The sequence below is a fragment of the Phyllobates terribilis genome, unplaced genomic scaffold (assembly GCF_046119375.1).
Source record: "Phyllobates terribilis strain yellow unplaced genomic scaffold, ASM4611937v1 Scaffold_14__1_contigs__length_39327217, whole genome shotgun sequence".
Lineage (NCBI taxonomy): Eukaryota > Metazoa > Chordata > Amphibia > Anura > Dendrobatidae > Phyllobates > Phyllobates terribilis.
The window spans coordinates 27,221,540-27,243,496 of NW_027362774.1; positions in this window are offsets into that span (position 1 = coordinate 27,221,540).

Genomic DNA, 21,957 nt, shown 5'->3' on the forward strand with positions numbered 1-21,957 from the left:
CACGTGCCCTGCTGCACCAGCGCCACCAATCCGTGCTACATAAAACTTATGCATCCGGATCTGAGGCTTCAAGGATCCACCTCACCAGATGAGACATAACACTTAGAATAAGTTATTAATAGCTAAGTCATGGACAACCCCTTTAAGTGCTAATCCATTTCTTAACCTATCTTTACAGCTATCAGAGCTTCTTTTGTCTGATAGGCTCCAAATCCCCATTCCTAGCCATAGAGATAAAAGCTAAAATTCTGATTACCCTTTGCCATCACTAGGGGGAACTTATGAGTTTACTGTCTACTGATTCATTATTGTGTCTGCGGTAAGCTCCCTCTAGTGGTGACTCCAGGTAGTCAAAATGTTATCATACAGGAGATATAAAATGTAAAATTTGAATCTATTTTGATATTAAAAAAAATATGCTAAACATTCCCCTTAGGACTGAATTGGAACTGAGCTGCGCGCAGAGAAGGATAACAAGGATGAGAGTTGACTTTTCTCCGCACCTCACTGCATTAGTAATCAGATTATTTGATGGAAAAGCCCTTTAAACTAAGTCATATACAAAAATGCCCAAGACCAAGATGTGTAAACTCACACTCATTACACCCTGTCTTGTTACCAGTAGTAAATTACACTCACAATTTTGCTCATAAAGTGAACGGGACACGTTATATTTAGTGGATGACAAGCCTTCTGTGGCCGCCCGTGAAGATTACCCTCCACTTACGCGTAATCACCATTATTTGTACAAAACGTCAAAAAATGTTCTTGCATTTCTGAACAGCCGATGATAAATAAATATGATGTGCGGCAGAAAATCTCCCCCCCTCCATAAACCTGCAGATTTGTCCAAAAATGACAACAAGGATAATAACCGTAATATAGCGTGTCACTTTCCCAAATGCTCCATTTTGGAAATATCTCCTGGCCACGGCTGTCACTTCATATCTGGATCTCTATTTCAAAACAGCCCTTCAAATCCCGTCTGCTCCCTCAAGCCGAAGACGATCTATTACATTACGTGTTCTATTGATTGCGATGAGTTCCTGTCTCGCTCTCTGCGGATTCCTACGCAAAGCACCAGCTCCGAACAGGTGGTCTCGGCACACAGGGAATATTCTGGGGGCTTCTCTTCATAGAATTCAAACTATCGTCTTTGAAAGGCTAAGTTTCCAATTCATCATCTGCATTTTTTTTTAAACCACTTTTTATTGTCTCGTTGTATTCATTGACCTTTTTTTTTTCTATTCAAAAATTTTTCAAAATGGTTCATGAATTTGTGAAAAAAAATCTTTATTTTTGTCTTCAATCTTTTTTTAGCCGTAACAAGTCGCAGCATCCGTTAAAACGTCGCAAGATTTGCGGAATAACATTCCAGATGTGCATAAAATCCACTCCAGTTACTGGAGAAAAATTGGGCAAAAATTTAGTGACTTTTTTAAAAAAAAAATCGCAATTGATGAATCGGCACAAAACATCTGAAAATCCCAAACCTCGCCCACAATGGCGAACATAAAAACATGCAAACATATAAAAGAGGCAAAAATTAAAAGAAAAATACAAAAAAATAGACAAAAAAAGGCACCAATAACAATGAACTGGGTCCATGGTTCTCATTTACAATAATGATATTGGGGGCTCCACACACCATGCCACTAGTGCCCCTTTAATGTTCATCCTCGCTTTTCGTTGTGTACAGGCACTCCGTGTGGAAGCCCCTTCTAGCCCGAGGCTTTGTTAGATTATCCTTTTCTTCCACAATCGTCTTTGCCATACATTCTAGCCCTTGGAGGTTCTTGGGCACCTGGGCCTCTTAGTGGGTTGGCATTAATTCCTTGTAGGAATGATGGAAAGAAGTCAGAACAAGCAGAATATCACAGCTTGCTGAAGACCAGTCGTGGTGCTCACCTTTACCCCTGTCCGCTACCAAAATAGACTACAGTGGAAAAGTAGGCATCAGGAATGACACCATGGAGCAATGGAAGAAAGCAGCCTGGTCTGATGAATCTCGTTCTCCATAATGTGGGCGGCCGGGTGCATCACAGTTGAGATAACACCAGGGAAGGATACAAGCCAGTGGAGGAGATGTGACGCTCTGGGAAACTTTGTGTCCTTGCATTATCTGGATGTGACACCTACCATCTACCTAACTAACCATCGTACAGTTCGAGTACCCTCCTTCATGGCATCGGCATTCCCTAATTGCAGTGCCCTCTTTCTGGAGGATGATTCTTCTGACACAACCAGGAATGGTTGGAGGAACATGACAAAAACATCAAGGTCATGACTGGTCAAGTAGGGTGGATTGGAAAAACCAAAACCATGGAGGTCGCAGCTCAAAAATCTTGAAGGATCTGCTACTAACTTCTTGGTGCCAGATAGTACAGGACATCGTATTTTGGGGTCCATTCTTTGACAGGTTAGAACCGTTTTGGCTGCAGTAGATGGACCTGCACATTATTTAATGCTATGGTTGATTTTGTATATCAAACTTCAAAGTAGATATTTAGGGAATATATTCACTCCATTGTATCGTGTGGGTGAACCTGGTCATTGAATGACTCTATGTTCAGGTTTATATCGGTGACATTGGCCATGTGGTGCCTCCTGCTCTATCCTCTTCAGAGATGAGGTTTATTTAGCTCAGGGTGACGATAGACAACAGAACTCTTAATTTTTCCATTTTCATCAAAAATCCTCAAGGATGGAGATGAGAGATTTTTCCTTTACTGCGCACAGCCGGTAACATTAGGATAGATTGGTCTTGGTGGCAATGGTCCAAACGTCTCCCTTGCCGCTCTGACTGTGAGCGTGTGTAATCCTATTTACTCTATAACACAATGTGGTGTTCTGTTTCACGCTGGCTCCAGCTGCTATACCATGTTTTGACTGCTTTGGATTCCTGGAATATACTTTGAGATTTGATAGCATTTGATTTGTTTCCTCTTTTAGCTAAATTTTTTTAGGTTACAGCTGTGGCAGTTTATTGAGAGGCAATGTTTCTCACCAATAGTCATAAATGTTCTCTACTAGGTCATCTAAGGTGGTCACTTTATCCTGATGCTTGATCGAAAGCTGTCCAAAGTCTAGGAGCCATCTCAACAGGTTCCTAGGTATCAGAAAGTCACTTCGACCTACTCAAATCCAAAAGCACTTAATAAAACTCAAACCTCCTAAATTTCCAGTGAGCAGATATGGACTATTCGTAACCAACTGAGCTTCAGGGTACAAATGAAGGAGAACTATATGGTTAGCAGAACTTTGATGTCATCCAGAATGTTGGTCGATCACTAATGGGGAAATTGTGATATTTCAGATTTTCATAACGGCTGAGTACGTATGGAAACGTTCTTACTAATGAGCACCAGAACATCAGTATTTCCAATTTGTTCTTACCAAAAATAAGTTCAGCACCGGCCCCCCTCACACAATAGACCCCATTGCAGTGACATGGTATGAAAATATGACATTGTAGGGACTATTAAGTTAGTCTTGGTACTGACTGTCCATGTCTTCGCCAATAAGTCATCCTTAAAGATCCATTCACCCCACCCTACTGCAGAGATCATGATCACAATGATCTGATTGGCTATTATGTTAAATCCCCGCCCACTGTTAACACCCCCGAGGAACGCTCTATATTTTAAATTTCTCTGATCCCAGTTAACCATGATACAATCACATGTTACTTGTTTGGCATGTGCACTGGTTGCCAACAAACCACTTTGGGTTGGGGCAGAAAATTAATTTTTTTCCCAGATTAGGAAAGGCCTACCTACCATCTGAGTAAACCATGCTCCTCTAGTTATCGGGAACCTGACCTGAGATTCATGCTGCCCGAACCATGGGAAGCCTGAATCAGCCACTCGCTGCGTTATATTGTATCCGCCGTGTATGTTTTATTTTGAAAAGCTGCGGCTTTCCGGAAAAAAACGTCAGCCAATGACTATACTTCTGAGATGATTAGTCCAAGGTGGGTCCCCAGCCAGCCTCTCCCTGCCTCACTCCCCATGTCTGACAGGTGTCTTCCTATGTGTGTGTATAGGTGGAGACCTGTTAGTCTAGGGTGACAGGACGTGGAGAACACACCAGGGACTTTTCAAAGTATGTTTTCTCTGAAATGCCTCAGTATCTGGCTTCTTAAGTACTCTGTCTGGCCACGGAATTCCATACATAGATGGGCCAGCTCCATCATCGCAAGAGCTGCTCTTGGTGGGACTTACCTTTATAATATGCATATGGCTCAAATGGACATATGGAAACTGAATGGGCACAACACCTTCAAAATCTTGTAGGACCCAAAAAAGGTTTGTTCATCAATGGGCAAGTGACCATTTCCAAAGTTTGCATGACGGAGCTGCCGTAAAGCGCCTTATGTTCATCACTAGGAATGAGTGGACCTGTGGAAGTTCGGGTTCTTGTACTTGACCCGAACTTTATTCCAAAGTTCGGTTCGAGTACTAGAACTTGAACAAGAACCTGAACCCCATTGAAAACGACAGGGACCCAAACTTTTGATCTGGAAAATTCTCTTTCTCCAATGGACTATCTCTGGAACTCCGAACATTCCAACGGACTTCACCTGGAACTCTGAACATTCCAACGGACTTCACCTGGAACTCTGAACACTCCAACGGACTTCACCTGGAACTCTGAACACTCCAACGGACTTCACCTGGAACTCTGAACATTCCAACGGACTTCACCTGGAACTCTGAACATTCCAAAGGACTTCACCCGGAACTCCGAACATTCCAATGGACTTCACCCGGAACTCTGAACATTCCAACGGACTTCACCTGGAACTCTGAACATTCCAACGGACTTCCGGGAGAAGTCTGTGTTTGGCGTTGCACTGGACACTAACTGTCCGGTATGAACCCCGAACTTTTAATTTTAGGTTCGCTCATCTCTATTTATCACTATTAGCGTAAAGACACCAGTCTATGAATTTTATACAGTTATATGAAAAAGTTTGGGCACCCCTATTAATCTCAAGCTTAATGTTTTATAAAAATTGGTGTTTTTGCAACAGCTATTTCAGTTTGATATATGTAATAACTGTTGGACACAGTAATGTTTCTGCCTTGAAATGAGGTTTATTGTACTAACAGAAAATGTGCAATCTGCATTCAAACAAAATTTGACAGGTGCATAAGTATGGGCACCGTTATCATTTTCTTGTTTTAAATACTCCTACCTACTTTTTAATGACTTACTAAAGCACTTTTTTTGGTTTTGTAACCTCATTGAGCTTTGAACTTCAGAGCCAGGTGTATGCAATCATGAGAAAAGCTACTTAAAGTGGCCACTTGCAAGTTGTTCTCCTGTTTGAATCTCCTCTGAAGAGTGGCATCATGGGCTCCTCAAAACAACTGTCAAATGATCTGAAAACAAAGATTATTCAACATAGTTGTTCAGGGGAAGGATACAAAAAGCTGTCTCAGAGATTTAACCTGTCATTTTCCACTGTGAGGAACATAGTAAGGAAATGGAAGAACACTGGGACAGTTCTTGTTAAGGCCAGAAGTGGCAGGCCAAGAAAAACATCAGAAAGGCAGAGAAGAAGAATGGTGAGATCAGTCAAGGACAATCCTCAGACCACCTCCAGAGAGCTGCAGCATCAACTTGCTGCAGATGGTGTCACTGTGCATCGGTCAACTATACAACACACTTTGCACAAGGAGAAGCTGTATGTGAGAGTAATGCGAAAGAAGCCGTTTCTGCAAGCACGCCACAAACAGAGTCGGCTGAGGTATGCAAAAGCACATTTGGAGAAGCCAATTTCCTTTTGGAAGAAGGTCCTGTGGACTGATGAAACCAAGATTGAGTTGTTTGGTCATACAAAAAGGCGTTATGCATGGCGGCAAAAAAACACAGCATTCCAAGAAAAACACTTGCTACCCACAGTAAAATTTGGTGGAGGTTCCATCATGCTTTGGGGCTGTGTGGCCAATGCCGGCACCGGGAATCTTGTTAAAGTTGAGGGACGCATGGATTCCATTCAGTATCAGCAGATTCTTGACAATAATGTTCAAGAATCAGTGACAAAGTTGAAGTTACGCAGGGGATGGATCTTTCAGCAAGACAATGATCCAAAACACAGCTCCAAATCTACTCAGGCATTCATGCAGAGGAACAATTACAATGTTCTGGAATGGCCATCCCAGTCCCCAGACCTGAATATCATTGAACATCTGTGGGATCATTTGAAGAGGGCTGTCCATGCTCGGCGACCATCAAACTTAACTGAACTGGAATTGTTTTGTAAAGAGGAATGGTCAAAAACACCTTCATCCAGGATCCAGGAAATCATTAAAAGCTACAGGAAGCGACTAGAGGCTGTTATTTTTGCAATAGGAGGATCTTCTAAATATTAATGTCACTTTTCTGGTGAGGTGCCCATACTTATGCACCTGTCAAATTTTGTTTGAATGCAGATTGCACATTTTCTGTTAGTACAATAAACCTCATTTCAAGGCAGAAACATTACTGTGTCCAACAGTTATTACATATATCAAACTGAAATAGCTGTTGCAAAAACACCAATTTTTATAAAACATTAAGCTTAAGATTAATAGGGGTGCCCAAACTTTTTCATATAACTGTATAAGCCGGCCACCCCACCACCTATTCTAACACATCTATGTAATGTAGATACCAAACAATGCCATCATCACCGTTTTCAGAATGTTAAACATTCCCTTTAAATCATCCAGCGGCTTTATCATAGATCATTCTGTTACATCTCGTTTTATTGTAAGACAGTTAAATCAACTTAAAGGGGTGGTAACACGGGACACAATCTTTTGTTTTACAAGTCGTCCATAAATAACAGTCGTTTACCCAGATGTACACAGATAAATAATCAGTGGGAAAACAAGCGTCAGTTGTCACATTACCTAATTATCAACCAATCTACAGTCATAAATCACCGTATGAATGTTCTCCCGATGTCGAGAACGTTCCTTGTGATTAGTCCTCTTCACTTTTCCTATACGGAGGTGGAATATGGCGCAGAACCTCACTTTTGCTTGTGGCTCCAGACAATAGATTAGTATGATCTCTTTTTCATAAAGTGCATCTAAGTCACCTTTCTTGTCTTTACCGTAATTCCCTTGTTCCTCTCTTTTAATATTTACAAATTTCATCAAAAATCAAATGTAAAACGGTAAACGGGAGACAGGGTGGAGGTGAGACTGCATGGCTGCGAGAGGGGGGAAGGAGCAGAAAAAGGTGCAACTCACCATTAATATTGCATCAGAGCTACAAAATGCAAAAAGCGGTTTTCACTTAGTAGGACCTTGTGAGTCCGAGCATTATAAAGATAGACCATTGATTTCAATGTAAGGTGTCATTCTTCATTTTTTCTATGGCGGCGCTGTAGACAAATTGAACACTTGCTGACTGTTTCCCCCACAGGTTGCATCAGTAACTTATTGTTGATGATCCTTCTAAATTAATATATAATTGTCCAAGAGAAGATAACAAATCACAAAGGGAGGAATTTACTCACCGATTGACATCAGTTTTCTCTTAAATTTTACTGAAGGTTCAAGGTTATTGACAATTTTTTTTTACATAGATTCATGTGGGCTAAAAATATTTTTCCAATTGCAATTGGATAAAAAAAAAAGCACCATTTGGCTTTTTCAGGCTCTTTGTTGAAGAATAAGCTAACTGAGATTCGATCAGTAAGTTCATTCTGATGAGGAGTTTATTCCTTTTTTTTTGCCTATCTTTTACTGAACTCCTTTGTGCTTTTGTGACGCCTCTACTCGAAAAGCCCTTTTCTTTACCCTGGGAGATGGGTGACTCGGAGTCGGGTCCTGTGATGGAGAGATGGGGTGCAGCCGTGGGCCGGACCCGACCCGTGCTCAGGGCCGTCACAATTAAAAGGATAGTGTGGGCTTATCCGGGTTGAGTGGCTGATTCCGACTACGCCACCTGTGGCACCTGGTGAATCCCACCAGCGCTGCTGCAGTCCGCTGAGGCCTGGTGTTATGGCGGCCATCGTTGTTACTACTCCCCACAGGCAGAGCAGGGCCTCAGGGCAGAGAGACAGGATGAAGGGGGTAGTAGTAGAGGAGAACGGGCGCCGCGTCGTGCGGTGTGGCGCAGAATAAACAGTCCGGAGGCCATAGGGGTGAACTTCCAAGGCTTTACTCACTTTAGAGATGGCAGAAGGAAGGCGACTCTCTGCTCCCCGCGGAGTCCTGCGGTCACCAGAGGCGGGGGTCCGACAACCTCCGAGTAAGTCCAGCATACGATCGGGACCCTACACCGGAGTGTTCCTGAACTACAGCCCGTATCCTCTTCTGTCTCTGTGTGTGGATAGGCCGGGTCTCCCTCTGAACTCCTGTCAGAACAAGGCCACGGGTGGCAGCTTCGCTCCTTCCGATACCCGGTGGGATCCTCAGGGCCTACCGGGCTTTACCAACCAGGACATGGAGTAGCAAGGTCAGGTGTCGGGGTCCAGTACCCCTCTTGCAGCCGGAATCCCTCTGAATATATCAGGTGGTGAGGACAGGTGGCGTACGCTGCTCCGTCTGCATCCTCCCCGGGATCCATTTGCTGTGGAGTTACACTCCTAAGCTCCGGGCCTTCTTGGACCTGGTCCTTGACCGGGTCGAGACATTCCTTGTCTACAACCTACCCCTCGTCCCAAGGCCGGGGCACGAGGGCTGTGTCTCCATCCGATGCAGGCCCACACAGGATCCACGTTCAGGGTGGGAGATCACAGTAGAACAGTCAAAAGACCCAAGAACCAAAATGGCTTTTTATTAAATATGAAATTTAAAGTGTCACTAAACTGTAAGTCCTCCACCCTCACCCACTAACTGGTTCCCCTAACTCTTGGTTCCCCAGTCTCCCTGTAAGCAGGAGGGCAGCACCTGGTGCATTCTAGCCCCCTCTGGTGGAGAAGTGTAGTGTTGGATGCAAAGGTTGGGTCACGACCATCACACTGTTCTTACCTCAGAGGAGGAACACTACACTCCATTACAGAAGCGCAGCATCCCTGTGGCGGCCGAACCCTCAGGGGTGCCACACTTATCTATGACCAAAAAGTACATAAAAGTTGAGCTGAACTTTGATGTGGTCCTAAATCAGCTTAGAGTAGCTCAGAAAAAGACAAAAAAAACTCCCTTTGGGGACTAGCTCACTGACTGATTCTCAGTTAACTCATTTTGCAGCGATGCAATGTGCAGGGAAGTGTAGCGCCCCGAGGGCACGGCCGCTATAGGGGTATTGCACCTCTGCCAGAGGTGTGATATTCCACTCCCGGGTAAGGATGGAGTATGGACCAGGGCTCAGTTAGCTGCATACAGCACACACACCCCATTTCCGAGGGACAGCTCAACGGTGCTCCCACTAGACAGAAGTGCAGGCACGACCGACTATGTCCCTGCCTGGAGTGGGGAGGGGGGTGGAACACCCAGTGCTGTAGGGGCAGATAGGGGTTGGTTCCTGAGCGTAGATAGGAGCTCATTGGTTGCTGGTCACCTGGGCTCATGGTCAGAGGGAGGTATAAAAGGTGGGCACCATCTTAGAACAGTGTTCAGTCTGTGAGGAGAGGAGAGCTGACAGGGAGCAGCAGCTCAGGCTGAGTGCTGCTCCAGAGGCAGGCCTAGAGAAGAGGCCGGAGCCTGAGAGGAGAAGGAGAAGTGGGCCTGGAGAAGAGGCCAAGGGAAGGAGGAGAAGACAGAACAGGAAAGAAGGAGAAGAGAGAGAGAAACAGAAGGGCTCAGGAACAAGAAGGTGGAAGGGACCCTAAGAACCCACGAGAATCCAGGGTGAAGGGTCAGGCAGATTAAGGGTACCGGATCCCAAGTTGGTGGAGGAGAAACTACCCTCAGCCAAAGACCGGTCGTCGTGATCATTTATTGGTGCGACACCTCATCAAACCTGCTAGGAAGGCACCATATAGGACAGCGGAGGACGGGGCCCACGTTTACCCGCACAAGTCCGCGGCAGCTGGACAAAAGTGGGTCACTGGTGAGGCAGGCCAGAGAAAGGATTAAAGGGGGTCCTGTGCCATGCTCCTGAACTGCCTGGGAGGTGACCGAGCCCCTCACCTGGTGGACGCAGCACGGCTCGGGCAGTCATTCCCTGCAGAAGTGACTTGGATATTAACCGTGAGTAAAGACCCTGGACTGCAGTACGTTGTCTGTGTGCTTTTTCGCTCCTCCGGCACTACCGGTACTGGGACTCTCACCACCATCACTCCCACCATCCACTACACTGCCCTGGGATCGCACTCTTCCCGTGGGGAGTCACATCATCCCAGCTGCATACATCATCAGGCCCAGCGGTCTGCCCTGCAGCGGCGGTTCCTAACAACCGCAATCCACGGGTGGCGTAGTCGGACATAATCAATAGCACATAGCAGACTACCATTGGTCTGACCACCCTGAGCCGCGGGACCGGGCCGCCACTACTACTCCCAGCGTCTCCTTATTGCCCGGTTCCGCGTGCCCCACGGCCCAGGGGGCGAGTCAGCTTTGGCGTAGTCGGCAGGATCGTTACCCACCCGCCACAAGCGGGTATTGCGCGCCTGAAAAAAGACTGTTTTATTGTACGAAAGATGGCGCCCGCCCCAGAAGAACGAGCGCCATAATATGCACGCCAAAAGACAACAGGAAGCCACCTCCCATCGTGGGCCAGGTTCCAGAATGGCGCCAAAGAAAGAGCCCACCCCCAACAGCCATGAGCACGGCTGTGGAGATGTCCATCAAGGTGGGGGCGCTGCCCCTGAAAGTGATTGTCACCAAGTTGCCCCGGGACCACCCCCAATGGGGGTGGGAAGAGAAAAAAACTGTGGGGCAGGGCGCGGTCTGGATCAGTCTGGCCAGGCCACACCCAAAGATAGAGACAGGAACCAGCTCCAGCGCCCTGGCGCGTGGCCTGCTGCAGGCCGAATCCCCATGCAGCTTCACGGAGCTGCTAGCACACCTCCCCAAGGAAGACCCCGAGTATGTGCGGGCTGCGCTGGAGGAGCTGGACCGGAGGATGGTCCGGGCGCAGCGGGACGTGATTGCCGGGTGGAAAGAAGAAATGGCCCGGCGGGCCGTGATCCTGCAGCAGGAGGCGCCGTCGACATCCAGCGGCACACCAGCCACCGAGGGCAGTGAAAGCAGAGCGGAGGCCGAGGACGCCGCCTCGGAGGAGGCCGCGACAGTAGAGGCAGGTAACGGAGACGCCCCTACCCCGAACCCTGGGGCCGCCGACCTGCCCCTGCACCCTGTTGCGGAGCCCAACGTACCTGAACCCGCCATCGACACCGTGCCTCCACCGTTACCAACCGGTTCCCAGGCCATTGACACCACCAGCGAGCTCCGCCCCACGCCGTGCCCTCTGACCCCGGGCGTGATCAGCAGACCACAATCGCAGGCCCGGTCGCAAGGCCTAGCGCCCCCGTACGCCGCCCGTCGACGGGAGTACTGCCGCCAACAGCTGGTGGTGTTCGAGAGGGAGCAGCGGGAGCGGCGCATGAAACAGGAGAAGCTGCAGGCCCAAAGTGCGGAGCAGAAGATGAAGGCCCGACGAGATCCCCGAGCTGCCCGCGGTCCCCGAGTCACCGGGACTGTCGTGAAATTTCACATGGAACATGGCTGTGGTTTCATCCGAGACCCTGAGACCATCAGCGATGTGTTCGTGACGAGGAGAGATGTGGAGAGCCACCTGCCGGACGGTCATCGAGGGCGAGATCTGTTTCCAGGGGATGTGGTGTCTTACACCCGACACCAAGGCGTGAAGGGATGGTACGCCCTCCACGTCCACAGAGTAGTAGAGGAGGAGGAGCAGCACTACTCGGACTCTGATTACCAGGAAGGCCCGGACGGGCCTGAAGATCATGAGGAAGAAGGAGCATCAAGAGGACACCGTTACCAGTGAACGGTAAAGTGGAATTGTACATAGTTACCCATCAGGGTACAGAGAACTGTGTGGGACTGTTTCAAATTGAGTGTGGTCCCCGTTGGGACTGATATAGAACTGTGTGACTGTTGCCCTATCCCCTAAGTAACCTGGCTGAGGACTGAGAGCAGCCATCCCTCTTCCCTTTAACAGGCTGAGGACTGTGAGCAGCCATTCCCCTTTTCCACCGGCCGAGGACTGAGAGCGGTCAATCCTTTGTATATAGTTGCGCTTCCTAAAGCGCCCCCTACTGGTTTTATAAAAAGACTACCACGTCTACCTCGGGACAACGAGTCCCTCATGTTTACAAGTTTGCCAAAGTTCCTGCACTTACAAGAAGAATGCACACCTGGTCGCAAGTTGCACCGCCACCAGGATCCAAGAATGTGTTGTAAAAATGTTTTCCTGCAAATGTTTTATATGAAAAGTTTTTATATGCTGCTAGATAGTAATGTGAATGTCTTCTATAGTGTTTATATGTCAAAAGAGTTCCAGAAGTATTAGTAAGCATTTTATAATAGTGTGACAAGAAAAGAAAAGTGTTTCCCATAAAGGGAATTGAACCATGTTGCCTGTTTTCTGATGTGAAAAGTTTTGAAAAAGTTTGCAAGTCCTGTAATTACCTGTTTTTGCTCTTTTCCAGCCCGAGAACGTGCTGTGGTTTACCAGGGGGGAATGTAGCGCCCCGAGGGCTCGGCCGCTACAGGGGTATTGCACCTCTGCCAGAGGTGTGATATTCCACTCCCGGGTAAGGATGGAGTATGGACCAGGGCTCAGTTAGCTGCATACAGCACACACACCCCATTTCCGAGGGACAGCTCAACGGTGCTCCCACTAGACAGAAGTGCAGGCACGACCGACTATGTCCCTGCCTGGAGTGGGGAGGGGGGTGGAACACCCAGTGCTGTAGGGGCAGATAGGGGTTGGTTCCTGAGCGTAGATAGGAGCTCATTGGTTGCTGGTCACCTGGGCTCATGGTCAGAGGGAGGTATAAAAGGTGGGCACCATCTTAGAACAGTGTTCAGTCTGTGAGGAGAGGAGAGCTGACAGGGAGCAGCAGCTCAGGCTGAGTGCTGCTCCAGAGGCAGGCCTAGAGAAGAGGCCGGAGTCTGAGAGGAGAAGGAGAAGTGGGCCTGGAGAAGAGGCCAAGGGAAGGAGGAGAAGACAGAACAGGAAAGAAGGAGAAGAGAGAGAGAAACAGAAGGGCTCAGGAACAAGAAGGTGGAAGGGACCCTAAGAACCCACGAGAATCCAGGGTGAAGGGTCAGGCAGATTAAGGGTACCGGATCCCAAGTTGGTGGAGGAGAAACTACCCTCAGCCAAAGACCGGTCGTCGTGATCATTTATTGGTGCGACACCTCATCAAACCTGCTAGGAAGGCACCATATAGGACAGCGGAGGACGGGGCCCACGTTTACCCGCACAAGTCCGCGGCAGCTGGACAAAAGTGGGTCACTGGTGAGGCAGGCCAGAGAAAGGATTAAAGGGGGTCCTGTGCCATGCTCCTGAACTGCCTGGGAGTTGACCGAGCCCCTCACCTGGTGGACGCAGCACGGCTCGGGCAGTCATTCCCTGCAGAAGTGACTTGGATATTAACCGTGAGTAAAGACCCTGGACTGCAGTACATTGTCTGTGTGCTTTTTCGCTGCTCCGGCACTACCGGTACTGGGACTCTCACCACCATCACTCCCACCATCCACTACACTGCCCTGGGGTCGCACTCTTCCCGTGGGGAGTCACATCATCCCAGCTGCATACATCATCAGCCCCAGCGGTCTGCCCTGCAGCGGCGGTTCCTAACAACCGCAATCCACGGGTGGCGTAGTCGGACATAATCAATAGCACATAGCAGACTACCATTGGTCTGACCACCCTGAGCCGCGGGACCGGGCCGCCACTACTACTCCCAGCGTCTCCTTATTGCCCGGTTCCGCGTGCCCCACGGCCCAGGGGGCGAGTCAGAAGCAATGCCATAGGGTGCAAATTTTTACTGATACCCAATTGCAAAACTTATTCTTAGACCAAAAAGCTAGAAAATAGTGCACATTTTTCCGCATTATTGCACAACGACTGGCAAATCAAACCTGAATCTTAGTATAATTCCTCCTAAATTTTGGCTAAAATGGGCTTTATGTTCCCTTCATTTAGGATTTTCCCTGAAAGGTTTTCTATGGTCGCTGAATTTTCTCGCTCAGGGGATTTTTATTAATATTGTTATTTTTCTTGCTCCCGTTATTCACTCTCCGGTTCTTGTCAACACAAAGCACAAACTTCTCCGACTGTTCTCATTATTGTATCCATGCGGGATGGAAGGAAGAAGGGAACGCTGGGTTATCTGTAGGACTTCAGATCCTCAGCTGGGAGGTTCAGTAATGGTGGAAATATCTATAGGACGCTAGAAGCGCACAGCTTGCTACTTGCCGCTTACCAGCACGGAGACGCAAGAAAAGAGAAAAACGACACAATGTATCAAAGGAGAAAACTCGTCACTTGTGTTTCCACTAAATTATCCTGAACAAAAGACAAAAAATGTGGAATTAATATCTACATACAACTACAAGACAGAAGAAACAGTGTCCGCTCATACGGTTAAGGTGCAAGAACTGTAGTCGAACTTCCACCAGAACCCGAACCCCATTGAAAACAAGGGAGACCCAAACTTCTGAGCTGGAAAATTCTCTCTCCTTCCCCCGGAACTCCGAACATTCCATCGGACTTCACCCGGAACTCCGAACATTCCAACGGACTTCACCCGGAACTCCGAACATTCCAAAGGACTTCACCCGGAACTCTGAACATTCCAACGGACTTCACCCGGAACTCTGAACATTCCATCGGACTTCACCCGGAACTCCGAACATTCCAACGGACTTCACCCGGAACTCCGGACATTCCAACGGACTTCACCCGGAACTCTGAACATTCCATCGGACTTCACCCGGAACTCCGAACATTCCATCGGACTTCACCCGGAACTCTGAACATTCCAACGGACTTCACCCGGAACTCCGAACATTCCAACGGACTTCACCCGGAACTCCGAACATTCCAACGGACTTCCCCCAGAACTCCGAACATTCCAACGGACTTCCCCCAGAACTCCGAACATTCCATCGGACTTCACTCGGAACTCCGAACATTCCAACGGACTTCCAGGAGAAGTCCGTGTTCGGCGTTTAACATCGGACACTAAGTGTCTGGCACTCAGGTTTGGACATCTCTAGTTATGAGCACTGTTTGCATGGAGCTGGATCAGGAGCTGAGCCCGCTTCTTACAGTGTGGGGGCCAGCTGTGTTATACAGCCGGTGTCTGAGAGTAACTGCTGCAGTCAGAGCTAGCTCCAATCACAACTGTTTAACCTCTGAAATGCCACTGTCAAATATGACTGGCTGCAACATGGGTGATCAAGCGAATGCATATATATACTTTACTGTCTAAAAGTTTTAGGAGGTTTGAAAAAAATGCTGCAGATTAATAATAGAAGTGATAATAGTTTATTTTTATCAAGTGAATAAACAAAAGAGAAATATAAATCACATCAATATTTTGTGACCGTCCGCCACCTTCAGTATTTCTTCTCGGTCACTCACACACAGTTTTTAACGGAACTCGGCAGGAGGTTGTTCCAAACATCTTGGAGAACTGACCCCAGATCTTGTGTGAATGAGGCTTGTGCAAATCCTTCATGTGATCCCAGACAGACTGGATGATGTGAGATCAGGGCTCTGTGGGGGGCCGGATCATCACCCCCAGGACTCCTCGTTCTTAGTGACATTGGCTGAATGTTTGGGGTTATTGTTTTGCTGCAGAATAAATTTGGAGCCAATCAGACGCCCCCTGATGGTATTACATGATATATGAAAATTTACCTTTGTACCATTCCATACCTTTATAAAACTTTTGCACGACACACAAATTCCTTGTAAACTTCATCCTTGTTGCAATTTGAACCCAGGACCCCAGCTCTGCAAAGCAAGAGTACTAACCACTGAGCCACCGTGCTGCCTATGTATTGTATGTATAATATATATCTCTGTATATGTGTGTTTGTATGTAGATTTATGTGTATAAATTAGATACTATATGCCGCAGCATGGTGGCTCAGTGGTTAGCAATATTGCCTTGCAGCACTGGGGCCCTGGGTTCAAATCCCAGCAAGGACACCACATGCAAGGAGCCCACATGTTCTCCCTGTGTTTGCATGGGCCTCCTCCCACACACCAAAGACACACTGATCAGGAATAACCTGTGAAATATGTTGGTGGCAGGCCTGCAAAAATAAACTTTGAGGTTTTTTAAGTAGTTAAAAACTAATTGCTAGTATTTTTTGCATTCTCTTAAACATTTATTATGCCAGCATAACACCAACATATACCACATATATCATCACTATCCCCATTAGGGCTCATAATCTAGATTCCCTATCAGTATGTCTTTGGAGTATGGGAGGCAACTGGAGAACCTAGAAGAAACCCACACATACAGAGGGAGAACATACAAACTCCTTGCAGATGTTGGATGTTGTCCTTGTTAGGATTTGAACCCAAGACCCCAACACTGCAAAGCAACAGTGCTAACCACTGAGCCACCATGCTGTCATACATATTGTGCAAGTATATAAAATATGAGGATCCCACTGCCTCAAAGCGTGTGCTGCCCATATGTATTATATAATACTATAACACTCACAAACAAGCACACAATAGAGTGGCAGCACAGTGGCTCAGTCGTTAGTACTTTTGCCTTTTAGCGCCAGGGTCCAGGGTTCAAATCTGCAAGGAGTTTGCGTTTCCTCCCCGTATTCGAGTGGGTTTCCTCCAGGTTCTCCGGTTTCCTACCGCACTCCAAAGACATACTGATTGGGAATGTAGATTGTGAGCCCTAATGGGGACAGCGGTGATAGTGTCTGTACAGCGCTGTGGAATATGATGGTGCTATATAAATAAGCCTAAAAAATAAGTGTGCGTATATATATATATATATATATATATATATAAATAAATGTGTGTTCTTATACATCCATGATCTTTATATTACTAACAAACTTTCCTTCCTCGCCATCACCGAAACTTGGCTCACCCCCACTGACACAGCCTCCCCAGCTGCACTTTCGTACAGTGGATTCCAGCTTTCTCACACCCCCCACCCCAACGCCAAGCATGGTGGAGGAGTTGGTTTTCTCCTGTCAGATAACTGCTCCTTCTCCCCAATTCCACTACCGCTCTCCGTTACTCTCCCTTCTTTTGAGCTGCACTGTGTGCACATCTGCTCCCCCTCCAACCTCCAACTGGCTGTCATTTACCACCTCATTCCTCCCAGGGCCAGCCACCACCTTCTTTGGCCACTTCACCACATGGCTGCTTCATTTCCTTTCCGCTGACATCCCCACTATCATCATGGGCGACTTCAATATTCCCATTGACACTTCCCTCTCAGCAGTCTCTAAGCTTCTCTCTCTCACTTCCTCCTTCGGCCTCACTCAATGGTCTTCTGCCCCCCACTCACAAAAATGGCCACACTTAGGGAACCTCTCAGGTGAAGATGAGGTCCAATCTAACCTCTCTAATTCACCTCTCCCTCTTTCTGACCACAACCTACTTACATTCTCCTCCCTCTCCTCCCCAGGTCCACAATCCCCCATCCACAAACCTGCACACCCTTGCAGAAATCTCAAACACCTTGACCTACACTCACTCTCTGAATCCCTCCTCTCTCTTACAGACATAAGTTCATTACACAATGCAGATGCTGCTGCCGCTCTATATAACACCACAATAGAAATAGCTCTCTAATCGGCCGTCCCTCTCACACATACCAAAGCTCGCACACTCAATAGGCAACCCTGGCACACCAGCCTGACTAAAGAACTGCGACGGGACTCCAGAGTTGCTGAGCGGAGATGGAAAAGATTCCACTCCAAAGAACACTTCATCGCATTAAACAGTCTCTCACTACTTTCAAGTCCACACTCACTGCAGCAAAACAAACATACTTCTCACCCCTCATATCCTCCCTGTCTCACAACCCTAAACCATTATTCAACACTTTCAATTCTCTCCTCTGACCCCCAGCTCCTCCTCCCACTCCTCTCAGGTGAAGACTTTGCCTCATTCTTCAAGCAGAATATTGATAACATCAGAGAAAGCTTTGGCCTACAACCCCCACAGCCCCTCCTCATAACTACTCAGCCCTCCTCCTCCAAAACCAGCTTCTCCACAATTACAGAAGATCAACTTTTTGCTCTACTCTCAAGATCACATCTCACCACCTGTCCACTCGACCCGATCCTGTCCCACCTCATCCCAAACCTCACCACAGTCTTTACCCCAACCCTAACCCATCTCTTCAACCTATCACTAACAACTAGTGTCTTCCCCTCATGCTTTAAAGATGCCTCAGTCACACCCATCTTCAAAAAGCCCTCCATTGACCCATCCTCTCTGACGAGCTATCACCCTATATCACTTCTCCCTTACACCTCAAAACTACTAGAACAACGCGTCCATCTTGAACTGACCTCCCACTTCTCCTCCTTCTCCCTCTTCGTCCGCCTATAATCTGGTTTCCGACCGCATCACTCCACTGAAAATGCCCTGACTAAAGTCACCTCACCAACGACCTACAAACCACAAAATCCAAGTGACACTACTCTGCCCTCCTCCTCCTAGACCTGTCATCTGCTTTTGACACAGTGGACCATTCCCTCTTACTACAGACTCTCTCATCTCTTGGCATCACAAACTTGGCCCTAGCTTGGATCTCGTCATACCTAACAGACCGGTCATTCATCATATCCTACTCACACACCACCTCCTCATCTTGCCCCCTATCTGTCGGTGTCCCCCAAGGTTCAGTTCTAGGACCCATGCTCTTCTCCATTCACACCTTAGGCCTGGACAGCTCATAGAGTCCCATGGCTTTCATTATCACCTCTATGCTGATGACACACAGATCTACCTCTCTGGACCCGATATCATCTCCTTACTAACCAGAATCCCACAATGTCTGTCCGCTATTTCATCCTTCCTCTCTGCTAGATTTCTAAAACTTAACATAGACAAAACAGAAGTCATATCTTCCCCCAATCTCACTCAACCCCCCCATCTGACCTATCCATCAAAGTCAATGGCTGCCCACTCTCCCCAGTCCCACAAGCTCGCTGCCTCGGGGTAACCGTGGACTCTAATCTCTCCTCCAAGCCACATATCCAAGCCCTTTCCACTTCCTGCCGACTCCAACTCAAAAATATTTCCCAGATCCGCACATTCCTTACTCAAGAATCTGCAAAAACACTAGTGCACGCCCTCATCATCTCCCGCCTTGACTACTGCAACCTCCTGCTCTGTGGCCTCCCATACAACACTCTCGCACCCCTCCAATCTATCCTAAACTCTGCTGCCGGACTAATCCACCTGTCCCCCCGCTATTCCCCAGCCTCTCCCCTCCCCTTCACTGGCTCCCCATTGCCCAGAGACTCCAGTTCAAAACCTTAACCATGGCATACAAAGCCATCCACAACCTGTCTCCTCCATACATCTGTGACCTAAGCCCCCGTCTCACAAAGCGAGATCGCTAGCGAGATCGCTGCTGTGTCACGGTTTTGGTGACACAACAGCGACCTCACCAGCGATGTTGCTATGTGTGACACTTTGCAGCGATCAGGCCCCTGCTGTGAGGTCGCTGATCGCTGCAAAGTGTCCTGGAACATTTTTTGGTCGTTGCCCTCCCGCTGGTCAGCACACATCGCTGTGTGTGACCAGCGGGAGCAGCGATCAGGCTGGTAACCATGATAAACATCGGGTTACTAGGGGCACACGCGCACATAGTAGCCCGTTGTTTATCATGGTTACGAGCCTGCTAAAGTGAGCGGTAACCTCCCGCTCACTGTAGCAGAGTGGTAACCATGATAAACAACGGGTTACTAGGTGCGCGTGTGCCCCTAGTAACCCGACGTTTACCATGGTTACCAGCCTGCTCCTGCTTCAGCAGCAGGCTTTTAACCAGGAGCAGGACATCGTGGAAAGATTCTTTCCACGATGTCGCTGCTCCCCTGATCGCTGGTGAGCCTGCCTGTTTGACAGCTCACCAGCGACCACATTGTGACGCAGCAACGATCCCTGACAGGTCGTATCGTTGTCGGGATCATTGCAGCGTCGCTAAGTGTGACGGGCCCCTAGTCTCCCGGTACATACCTGCACGCAACCTCCGATCCTCAAAAGATCTCCTTCTCTACTCCCCTCTTATCTCCTCCTCCCACAATCGCATACAAGATTAGATTTCTCCTGCACATCCTCCCTACTCTGGAACTCTCTACCCCAACACATCAGAGTCTCGCCTACCGTGGAAACCTTCAAAAGGAACCTGAAGACCTATGTCTTCCGACAAGCCTACAACCTGCAGTAACCATCGCTGCTCGACCAGCTCTCCCCTCACCTACTGTATCCTCACCCATCCCTTGTAGACTGTGAGCCCTTGTGGGCAGGGTCCTCGCTCCTCCTGTACCAGCGACTTCTATTGTCTAAGATTATTGTACTTGTCTTTATTATGTGTACCCCTTTTCACATGTAAAGCGCCATGGAACAAATAACGCTATAATAAATAATAATATATGTACACTGCTCAAAAAAATAAAGGGAACAGTTAAACAACAGAATATAACTCCAAGTAAATCAAACTTCTGTGAAATCAAACTGTCCACTTAGGAAGCAACACTGATTGACAATCAATTTCACATGCTGTTGTGCAAATGGAATACACAATAGATGGAAATTATTGGCAATTATCAATACACCCTCAATAAAGGAGTGGTTCTGCAGGTGGGGACCACAGACCACATCTCAGTACCAATGCTTTCTGGCTGATGTTTTGGTCACTTTTGAATGTTGGTTGTGACTCACCCCCTGGGCCGTGGGGCACTCGGAACCAGGCTTCAGTGTGATGATGGGGGTAGTAGTGGCAACCCGATCCCGTGGCTCAGGGTGGTCAGACCAAATGCTGTGGCAGTGTATTTGTAGGTTTTGAATGTCCGACTACGCCACCCGTGGATTGCGGTCAGGGAGGACTGCCGCTGCAAGGCAGACCGCTGAGGCTGGTGTTGGGGATGCAGCAGGGAATAGTACAACTCCCCACGGGAAGAGTGTAGCCTCAGGGCAGTGTAATAGGATGCTGGGGGTGATGGTGCAGGCGCAGCATAGATCACACAGAGTCAGTGATGCAGTCCAGGGTCTTTTACTCACAGTTGTTATCCGAGTCACTTCTGCAGGGAATGACTGCCCAAGCCGTGCTGCGTCCACCAGGTGAGGGGCTCGGTCAACCCCCAGGCAATTCAGGAGTATGGCACAGGACCCCCTTCTGTCCTTTCTCTGGCCTCTCGTGCCCCACCAGTGACCACACTTCTGTCCAGCTGCCTCGGGCCTTCTCTTGGTGAAACCTGTTGCCGGTTTCCCTGACCCTATGTGGTGCCTTCCTAGTGGGTGTAGCAGGGGGTCGCACGATGATCACGACCTCCGGTCTTTGGCTGAGGGATAATTTACCTCCACCAACTTGGGAATCTGATACCCTTCTGCGGCCTGACCCTTCACCCAATATCTCATGGGTTCTTAGGGTCCCTTCTGCCTTCTTGTTTCTGGAGCCTTTCTACTCCTCTTTCTCTCCACCTTTCTTCCTTCCTTCTCCTTCTCCTCTTCTCCCTTCTGGCTCCAGCCTTCACAATAAGCCTGCCTCGTGGAGGTGAGCTCAGGCTGAGCCACAGCTCCCTGTCAGCCCTCTCTGGCTGAACTCCTTCTCTCTCTGACTGAACTCCCTCCTAAGATGGCTCCCACCTTTTATCTGCTTCACTGTGTCTGAGCTCAGGTGACCAGCACCCAATGAGCTCCTTCCTATGCTCCAGAAACCGTCCCCTTCTGCTCCTACATCACTGGGTTTTCCTCTCCCCTCCCCACTCCAGCCAGGGACATGGTCAGTTGTGCCTGCATATATATAAATGGGGGCACCGTCGAGCTGTCCCCCGGAAATGGGGTGTGTGTGTGTGCAGCTATCTG